Source organism: Mastomys coucha, unplaced genomic scaffold (genome assembly GCF_008632895.1).
Source record: "Mastomys coucha isolate ucsf_1 unplaced genomic scaffold, UCSF_Mcou_1 pScaffold7, whole genome shotgun sequence".
Lineage (NCBI taxonomy): Eukaryota > Metazoa > Chordata > Mammalia > Rodentia > Muridae > Mastomys > Mastomys coucha.
The window spans coordinates 78,612,289-78,621,695 of NW_022196913.1; the positions used below are offsets into that span (position 1 = coordinate 78,612,289).

General features: G+C 38.5%; 1 non-coding gene across 1 annotated transcript; it reads left to right on the forward strand.

Moving 5' to 3' along the window:
* Positions 1-8,586: 8,586 nt before the first annotated feature.
* LOC116082899 lies at positions 8,587-8,727 on the forward strand. Its single transcript, XR_004115515.1, has one exon. It is a non-coding gene; the product is annotated as a small nucleolar RNA SNORA48 (small nucleolar RNA).
* The last annotated feature ends 680 nt before the right edge of the window (positions 8,728-9,407 follow it).

The window sequence follows — 9,407 nt, forward strand, 5'->3', positions numbered from 1 at the left end:
GTTTGAAATCTTTATTTTGCAGGTATGGAAACTATAATTCAGGTAGGTTAAATCCTCTAACCAAGGTCACCTATCTGAGAAGATAAGTTGGAAGGGTCCAAAGCCAGGTCTTTGGACAATGCACTGGTTTACACCCTTCACAGTGAGGATACTTCACTCGATCACAATCTGCTAGGCATGTCCAACTTTGTCCACAGAGAGTTCATTAAGATCATTCTGAAATGATTTGCTTGAGATATTATACAAATAGGACAGTTCCCTTTCTTTGGTGCTCACATTACTCGGAATGCTTTTGTGGTATGACATTTTATTATCACAGTACCTCTCTGAGTTTTTATTGAGATAGCATTAGAATGCATAAGTGAGGTTAGCATGAAATGGACCTGCACTGACAGCTCATTATTGTAAGCATCCTTCTTGTCCTTTCATTTTACCATTTCTGGTTGAAGACTTCCTGCAATTTTTTTTTTTTTTTTTTTTTTTTTTTTTTTTGTAAACAAGAGGCAAGGGAGAATTGGAAAACATATTAGTGTCCTTTCAAACCTGTCACTGAATAGCAAAAAGGCCATACCCCTCCCATGACAGCTCTGATCTACTAAAAGGCTCAGTCTCATTACTTGCAACAGCTTTTGTTTTCCTGAGTTCTGACCTCCCAACTCCTGCCACTCTGCCTGTAAGTACATCCCTGCTTCTGTCTTTCCACACCTAGCAGCCCAGCCTCCTCCTATTACATTTATTTGTTAAAATCTGACTTCATTGGTGGCACGTCTATAATGAAACTACTTTGGTTTTGTTTTTATATTAGTTTTATATTCTGATTTATTTGTCTGATTTTCCTTATTATTTTCATTGGAGTAGAATGATAATTTCATTTTTTCCTAGAGTCTTCCATGTTCTTTGTTTTTACCACCTTGCCAGGGAATCCCAAATGCTTCCATATATCAATGGAGAGCTCTGGAGTACCTGCCTAACAATCATCAACAACCATATTCTTCATGTCTTGACCAGAAAACAAAATAAAGAGTCACTCCTAAGTGCTGACGTGACTGATTTCTGTATCACAAAGTGGATATTTTCTTTTGTCTTGTGGTAAAGAATTCTACTCAAATTGTCCATATATATTGTTCAGGCTTAGCAATGATATCATTCTCTGAGACACACTCCCCCAGGAAAGAGATGATTGTATATAAAGAATGGGCAGAAATGAGTGACATCAAATATGAACCACACAGGCCAACTATGAGATTATGAGTGATCACTAGACTATCTTGAAAACCAGTTTGTCCTTTGAAAGTACTTCTACCTGTACAGCCAGGCCTCAGTTGGGTATCTCCTACTGGATATGATGGTGGTTCTGCTGGGTATACTTACAGAGTCCTTTCCTGAAGAGAAAGGTATCCCTCAGTGGGCTCTGCAGCTGACTGCCCAGGGTCAACTTAAGGCCCACTAAAAGATCCCAGGCCTCAGAACAGCTCAGAGTCCTCCCTAGAACAGCCCACAAATAGAGGCTGACAGCTATCGAAACAAGTCTTTATAAATGTTCTGGGAAAGCTTCACTCATGCAATGTGGAGAGTCATAGATTGGAGGAAAAGGTTGTGGACTATATCTCCATGTGGAGAAGAGCATCTCAGAATCGTTGTGAGGTCTACACGTTCCTCACACAACTTAGTTATTTCCTGGGTAAGAGATAGATGTGATTCCATTCCATTCTTAACTACAAAAGCGGGGTTCTCATGCCACTTGGCTTCTGTGGACAAGGCTTTTCCCCAAAAGGCAATGTGGTGGTTTGAATAAGCATGGTCCCCATGGGTTCATCTATTGAATGCTTAATCTTCAAGTGGCACAATTCAAAAAGTTTCAAAGGCTTGAGAGGCATGGCCCTGCTGAAGGAAGTATGTCACTGGAGATGATGGCCTTTAAGGTTTCAAAAGCCCACACCAAGCTCTCTCTCTCTCTCTCTCTCTCTCTCTCTCTCTCTCTCTCTCTCTCTCTCTCTCTCTCCTCTCTTATCTCTCTCTCTGAAACTGTAAGCCAGCCCCCAAATAAATGTAATGTTTTCTTTTATAAGAGTTGCTGTGGTCATGTTGTCTCTTCACAGCAATGGAACAGTGACTAAGACAGGTGAGCTCATCATTGCCTGAGAACTTCAGCACCATTGAAGACCATGGCACCCTGACCCAGCTACCACTTGACCCTTGATGGGTAGTGGAGAATGGAAGGGCAGCAGGAAACCTGCCTGACAAACTAAAGGCACTTTCTCATGAACCTCAAGACTTGATTAGAAATTGAATGCAAAAGGACATGTGGCCTAGCTTATTCTTGATTTCTTATACAACTCGGCAGGTCAGCTTGGCATGCAAAACTTAGGTAGATATTGTTTGTGACATGGTTCTAAAAAGTCAACTCTTGATGGTTGATGGAAGAGACAAGAGGTTGACTCATCCTGAATGTTCTAAGTTTTATAAGTGCTGACTGCTTAAAATACTGATGATTCTATCAAACTTTTAAGTACAAACTCACTACCGAAAGACTGTTAGGAAAATAATCCCAAATATTTCAAGCCAGAAAACCAAAATTTTTGTATGATTTTCTGTGCTTTGTATCCTGTCCTTTCTGTGTTTAAGATACCAATGAGGAAGAGATGGGAACAGAGAGAGTTGGAAAAGAGTGAATCAGAAGGGAAAATAGCCAAACCCACTCCTTAGCTGAACTTGGCCTGGTTTCTGGGTAGAATTGGGTCCATGTGTCTCAGAGACAAGTGAGCATGTGAACATGGGAGAACCAGAAATAAAACAGAAGCAACACTGGAGACTTCCATTCATTATAATGCATGAATCTTGAACTGTGTGAATCTTGAATGAGGTATCCTGGCTTATAAGATAGCAGATTCTGTAAGCCCAGAGCATAGTCATCTCAGGCATAGATGACCGACACAGAGAAAGCAGGGCCACAAGGCGCTCTACAGGGAAAGGTCTTCCTGTTGGAGGACAGTCAAGCCACCTCAGGAGCGGTACAAGAGCTGCAATGTCTAACAAAATCATGTCAACGACTCCTTTTCCTTTCTCCTCTTGTATTCAAGAAACATCAAAGTATCAACAGGCTGCTCAGCCAGGTGGCACAGTGTTTTTATCTGTTGAGTGGGTAGTTCATCAACTAGATCTTGAGCCCACTGTTTGCACCTATGTGGTAAAGACCTGAGCACATGACAATTCCTACCTCCACCATGCTACTAGGCTTCATAATGACCACTCTGGGTAATATACTACAAGAAAACATGTTCCTGTATTATATTTTTCAAAAAATTATACTACTTATGACCATGACCTAATAATGTAATTGTGTGAAAGACTCCATTATAGACGAAGGAGGGCCTCTGGGAAGAAGATATCGCTCTGTTTTTCCATACCAGCAATGCAGTGTCCTCTCTGTAAGCTACCAAGTAGACAGGGTATAGAAGAACTGGTTAGTTTTCTTTAGGAAGGCGACAAAAAGGAATTGTTTCTTCCATTCACTGTTTGTGCATATCTAGTTGGACTGACTGGTCTAAAGGGTTGCATAGAATAGCCTCTGCAAGAGAGCTACCTCCTGGTATAGAAGAAGCATCCAATCAAGATTTCGTCTTATATCAATTAGGAGTAATTTATATGAGACCATGGGTAGTAGAGACCCTAGGAAAGTGGCTTAATATTAAATGGAGCGGCTTGTTTCTTCATGGACACCTTGAGTATAAGGTGGAAGCTGTAGACCTTGCTCTAGTATTTAGATCCTAGGAAAAGGGAAAGGGGAAGTCTTAGAGTACCAGCCACTGGGCAGCTGCTTTTGAAGCTTTCCTGACTGTCCCACTCAAGACTTCTTGAATATTAATTATTCAAGTATCAATATTATATTAATTATTAATATTAAAGATTTGATATTTAACCTCTTCATTTTAAAGTAGTTGCAGGATATTTATAGATATTATTTGTCACCTTAAAGATCTCTTTTTAAAAAAAAAAAAATCCGTGTGTGTGTGTGTGTGTGTGTGTGTGTGTGTGTGTGTGTATTCTGTCTTCATGCACCCCAGAAGAGGGAATCAGATGCCATTAGAGGTGGATTGTGAGCCACCATGTGGTTGGTGGGAACTGAACTCACAATCTCTGGAAGAATAGTCAGTGCTCTTAACTACTGAGCCATTATCTCCAGCCCCAGATCCCTGTATTCTTATATTTACTAGGAGACCTTTTAGAAAATAATAAATGGGTGCTAAATTTTGCCAAATGCCTTCTCTACTTCTATTGAAGTGATTATGGGTTTTCTACAATGCTCTGTTACTATAGGGAACGATGTAGATTGATTCAAATAGTGTTTACTCATTTGAATACTTCAGGAAAATAGCTTGATTGTGGTAGCAACATCTTTCTCTAAGGCTGGATTCGGTTTGGTAGTGCACTGTTAGACTCCTGCATAGGATCCATGATAAAGACTGGTCTTCAATCTTTGTTCAGTAATGTGTTGGGTTGATGGCCAGGCGCTGGGCAGACTGCTCAAGATGGGACAGACTGCTACTGCATGAGGTTAACTCTGCTATTATATATCTTTCTTAAACATCTGGTAAGATCCTGCACTAAATCCACTTGCAACTTAGGTTTTCTTTATGGGAATATTTTGACTGGAAAATAAATTTGCTTAAGTGTAAAACTACTATTGCATCTGTCTGCCTGGGTTATATTTCTTAAGGAATTTGTCATTTTATATAAGTTGCCAAATTTATCTTCATGAAAGTATTTGTAATACTTTTCTCATTCCTTTGATATCTGAAGTTATCTTTCTTTCACTCCCAATAATGGTAATTTTTTCCTTCTAATCCTTCTTGTTAGATGTCTGTCAATTTTGCTAATCTTTTCAACATACAAACCTGGAAATGCATTCTATTTCTCTGTTGCTTTATGCATATAGATTTCTGTTCTTGCTGATTTTTTTGCTCTTTAATTACCTTGAAATTGATTGGTTCTTTGTATGGTTTCTTAATATGAGAACTTAGTTCATAAATTTTATATTTTCTTGTCCAATATAAACCATGAGGCAACCCATCTCCCTCTAAACATTAGATCTTCCCTCTTCAGATGCTCAGCCCCAGGGTCCCACTCTGCTTGCTGTGTGACTATAAGCCGTGCGGAAGAGCATTAACTTTAAATACTGGCCATTTTATTGTACTGCTATTTGGTCTTAGCTCATCCCATTTTGTCCAGAAAGGATGCTTTCAGAGTTTTTTCTTTCAGTGGCTGCTGAGGCTGTCTTTGTGTCTAGCGACCACCTGTGGGGCCACCCCATAGCTTTCAGTTATGTGGTTAGTCTGTAAATACCAATTTTATCCTGTTCATTTATACTAGTGTCAAACCCATTACTTCTTTATTGATTATTGGTGTTAGGACAAGTTGATTCACATTAATTAACACTGTATGTGTTTATTGATTACATAATCTCATCAGTTATTGAAAGGAAGGTGTGAAAGTCTATAGCTGTTGATCGTAGGTGAATGTTTCTTTCTTTAGCTCTATACATTTTTACATGCATTCTGAACTTCTGTTATGTAAAATATATTATTGTTATATCCATATATACATACACATACACATATACTTATATATACATATGTACATACACACACACACACACACACACACATATATATATATATGTATGTATATATATATATATATATATATATATATGTCTTCCTAATTAATTAAACTGTTTGTCATCATGAAGCCTGAAAGTCTGTTCAGTGTTGTATTTACATCCTCTTTCTAGCTCAGTGTTCTCACTCTACTACTTCGAACATGCTTGGGTCACCTTACTGAAACTGTGTCTCTTTTCATGGAATAAGTGATTGACTTTGACCTTTAATTTGGTCTTTTAGTTTCTGCTTTATGTAAAATTTATTTTTAGTTATAGGTATATTTGTGTGCTGTGAAGGTGGACATACATGTGAGTTTAGGTATCTGAGGATGCTAGAAAAAGTATTTAAATTCAGGATCCCCTGAATTTAAATCAGAGGTGGTTGTGCTCTACCAGCTGTGGGTGCTGGAAACCAAGGAAACCAAACACCAGTCCTCTGCAAGAGTGATACGCACTCTTAACCAGTGAGGCATCTCTCCATTCTAGTTTTTGCTTTTTAAAAGGAATAAATTCATTTACACTTAATATAATTACTGATGTGATTAAATATTCTATCTACCATCTTGATATGCAGTCTCTAGTTTTCCTATCTACTTTTGTCTTTTTCCTTATCTTTTGTATTAGTTTATTTTTAATATTCCATTTTCACCATTCTACTTCCTTTACATTAATTTTTAATTATCTGCAAGTATAATACTATTGTGCAATGTGTAAAGATCATCTTGTATTATTCAAATGCTGGTTTCTGTACCTCCATATCTAGTTGCAATCCTTATTCTGAGAATTTCCTGTCTCAATGTTGTGTAAACATTGCTCCTCAATTATTCCCTGATTGACCAATAAAGAGCTGATGGGCAAATGACTAACCAGGGAAGAGAATAGGGCTGGACTTCCTCCCAGCCTGGGGAGGGGGAAGAAGAGAGAGGAAGTGTGGATTCAGCTAGGAGGAAAGGGCCCAGGAGATATCATAAGAAAACAGCTGAAATAGAGAAAGCCATAAAATGCAAATATCAGCAAGTATTTTGGCTGGGAGGTTACCAGATTAGTTTAGAGGATTAAAATAGATTAATACTGCTCAGTTGTTATACCTTAAAGCTGTTAAATAAATAAAATAGTCCTATCAATTATTTGGGAGATAGACAGGTTAAGAGAAGACTGAAACATTTACAAACTATACTTAACAATGATAACTTTTATACAAATTATAAAATGCATCCTCAATTTATTACTGTCAACTTAAATTAAATATTCTAGTAGTTTATATGAAATGTGCAACTATGACAGAGAATTTTACTAATCCTGCCTATTCTTTTTGTCTATTTTTGTTATTTAGTTTGCCTACCTAAGTAATTAAATACTATAATGAATATATCAATTTTTGTTTTATAAATTTCATTGATTACTACTTTCATCCCACTGTGTGTGTTTGGGGAGGTTGCATTCACATGTGTGTGCACATACAAGCATACCATCATGGTTTGTATGTGAATATTAGAGAACAACTTATGAGAATTGTTTCCCTCCTTTCACCATACGGTTTCTCCAAATTGAACTCAAATTATCTGAAAGCATCCTGAGCAACTTTGCTGACCCCTCATTTTTAATCTCATTTACATACCTGATCTGATGTATTTACATAAAATATAGGACCCACAGATGATTCGGAAAAAAAATGAGCTATTTGTCTGAGACCTAATAATAACATTATATCCAGTTGTATGTTTTTCATGCAAATGATATAACTATTCTTTTTATGACTGAAAATATTCTATTTTGTATAAGTACTCATTTTTTTATCAATTCTTCTCTTGATTGAGAGCCAGGTTGATTCCATAATGTGGCCATTGTGCATAATGCTGCAACATATCAATGTGATGTGTTGATTTTGAGTCTTCCCCATGAATCCTCAAGAGTGATATAACTGGGCGGTATGGGAGAAATAATCAGCTTTTTTCAAGACCATTCATACTGATCTCCACAGTAAGTGGACAAGTTCACATTCCTATCACCAGCATGTGACTGGAATCTCTGTGTGGTTTTAACTTGCACTTCTCTGATAAATTATGAGACTGGACTATTTTTTCATGTTTACTGGCCATTTGTACTCCATCTTTTGAAAATTTTTTATTTCACTGGTTCACTTAATTGGAGATTGATTGATTTGTGGTTATTTGGGATTTTGTGTTCTTTTATGTCTTAGACATTACTCCTCCGTTGCTGTATAGGTGAATGCAATTTTTCTCTCCTCCTGTGGCTGCTCTTCACTCAATTGTTTCCTTTGCTTGCACCTCAAATATTGAATTATATTTTCAGTAGACAAGGAATTTGGTGTCCCACCCATCTTACAAGTTTAATTATTCCTAGTGGTTATATATGTAAACATTCTCTGTTATAAACCTTATTTAATTTATGACTTAATTTACGTATAAACTCATAGTGAACTTTTTACCATATGATTACAGGCTCTGAAAGTCCTATAAGTGTTGAAGACAAAGAGTAGAGACAGGCCTCCATCCCCTCCCCCCACCAGACTTCAACTTAGAGCTTCTCAATTCCTGTTAAGATAGAACAAAGGATTACTTTACCTAACCCTCCCGCTGTTTTACTGTGAGGTGCTAAACCAGAGACTGTAGTTTCTCCCCTCAGAGCAACCCAGACCGCCAGATCAGTTGTGGAAGTAAAGTATCTTAAACTTAGGATGAGTAGCAAATGGTTTATGGCCTAGTTTCTGAGTGGAGACAAAATGGGATAAAAAAGGGCCCTTCAATAGTTGGCTGTGTGTTTTGGAAGCACAAATTGGCTGCCAGGAAAGGAATCATTTACTTACTTAATTTTCTTCTGTAACTACCAATAGAAGCATAACAATAGCACTCTTTTGTGTATTTTAAAAGATACTTTAAGTTTTACATTTTAGAAATCTGTGAAGAATCCCCTGGCAATGGGCAAAGGGACCCCTTGGTGGTGGTGTTCTTACATCAGTCAGGGAGAAGAGCAGAAGGCAGGCCTTTGTTCATCCTACCTTGATATCTGGCATGGTGCTCAAATTTGTTTATGCCTAGGACATACAAAAATCAAATCAAATCGAATCCAGGCAGCACAGCATGGGAGTAGGAAGACAGACAGACTGCCATGCCGCCCTTAGACCTGCCCTCTGGTGCATAGCACAAACAGGCCATAGATACCCACTTGCCATCACAGCAAGCAGCATGGACAGAAGATGTCACCCAGGAGCCACCACAATGTGCATGGTCAGATGGGAGTGAAAGAGAAGTGAGCAGCTTGAGAATTATGAAGAGAGATGGAACTGGAGAATTGAGGGTAGAAAGGAGAAGACTGTTGTGAGTGGCCAGCCCTGCCAGAGTGAGGCTGAGCTGCTGCTGAGGCCATGTCTGAGTCCATGGCTACACAGCAGCAGGGGTCAATGCCAATGTCTGTGGCTCATATTACCACTAGAGAACAAGAGGATGTCCCTGGTTGGGGCAGCTGCCAGGGACCACTTGGATGTTCAAGGGGCTGCCCATAACTGGCACTAGTCCTCACTGTAGTTTTCTTTGGATCTTAACATGTTTCTATAGAGCAGCAATTCTCAAACATTAATGTTTACATGTTGATTCACCCACAAGGCCTTGTTAAAGACAAGTGTCTTGGCTCCACTGCCAGAATTTCTGATTTGATGTGGCAGGAACTAGCTCCAAGGAAAGAGAGTCATTGGTGAAAGCTGCAAGTTGTTCATGTATGCTACAGAGGG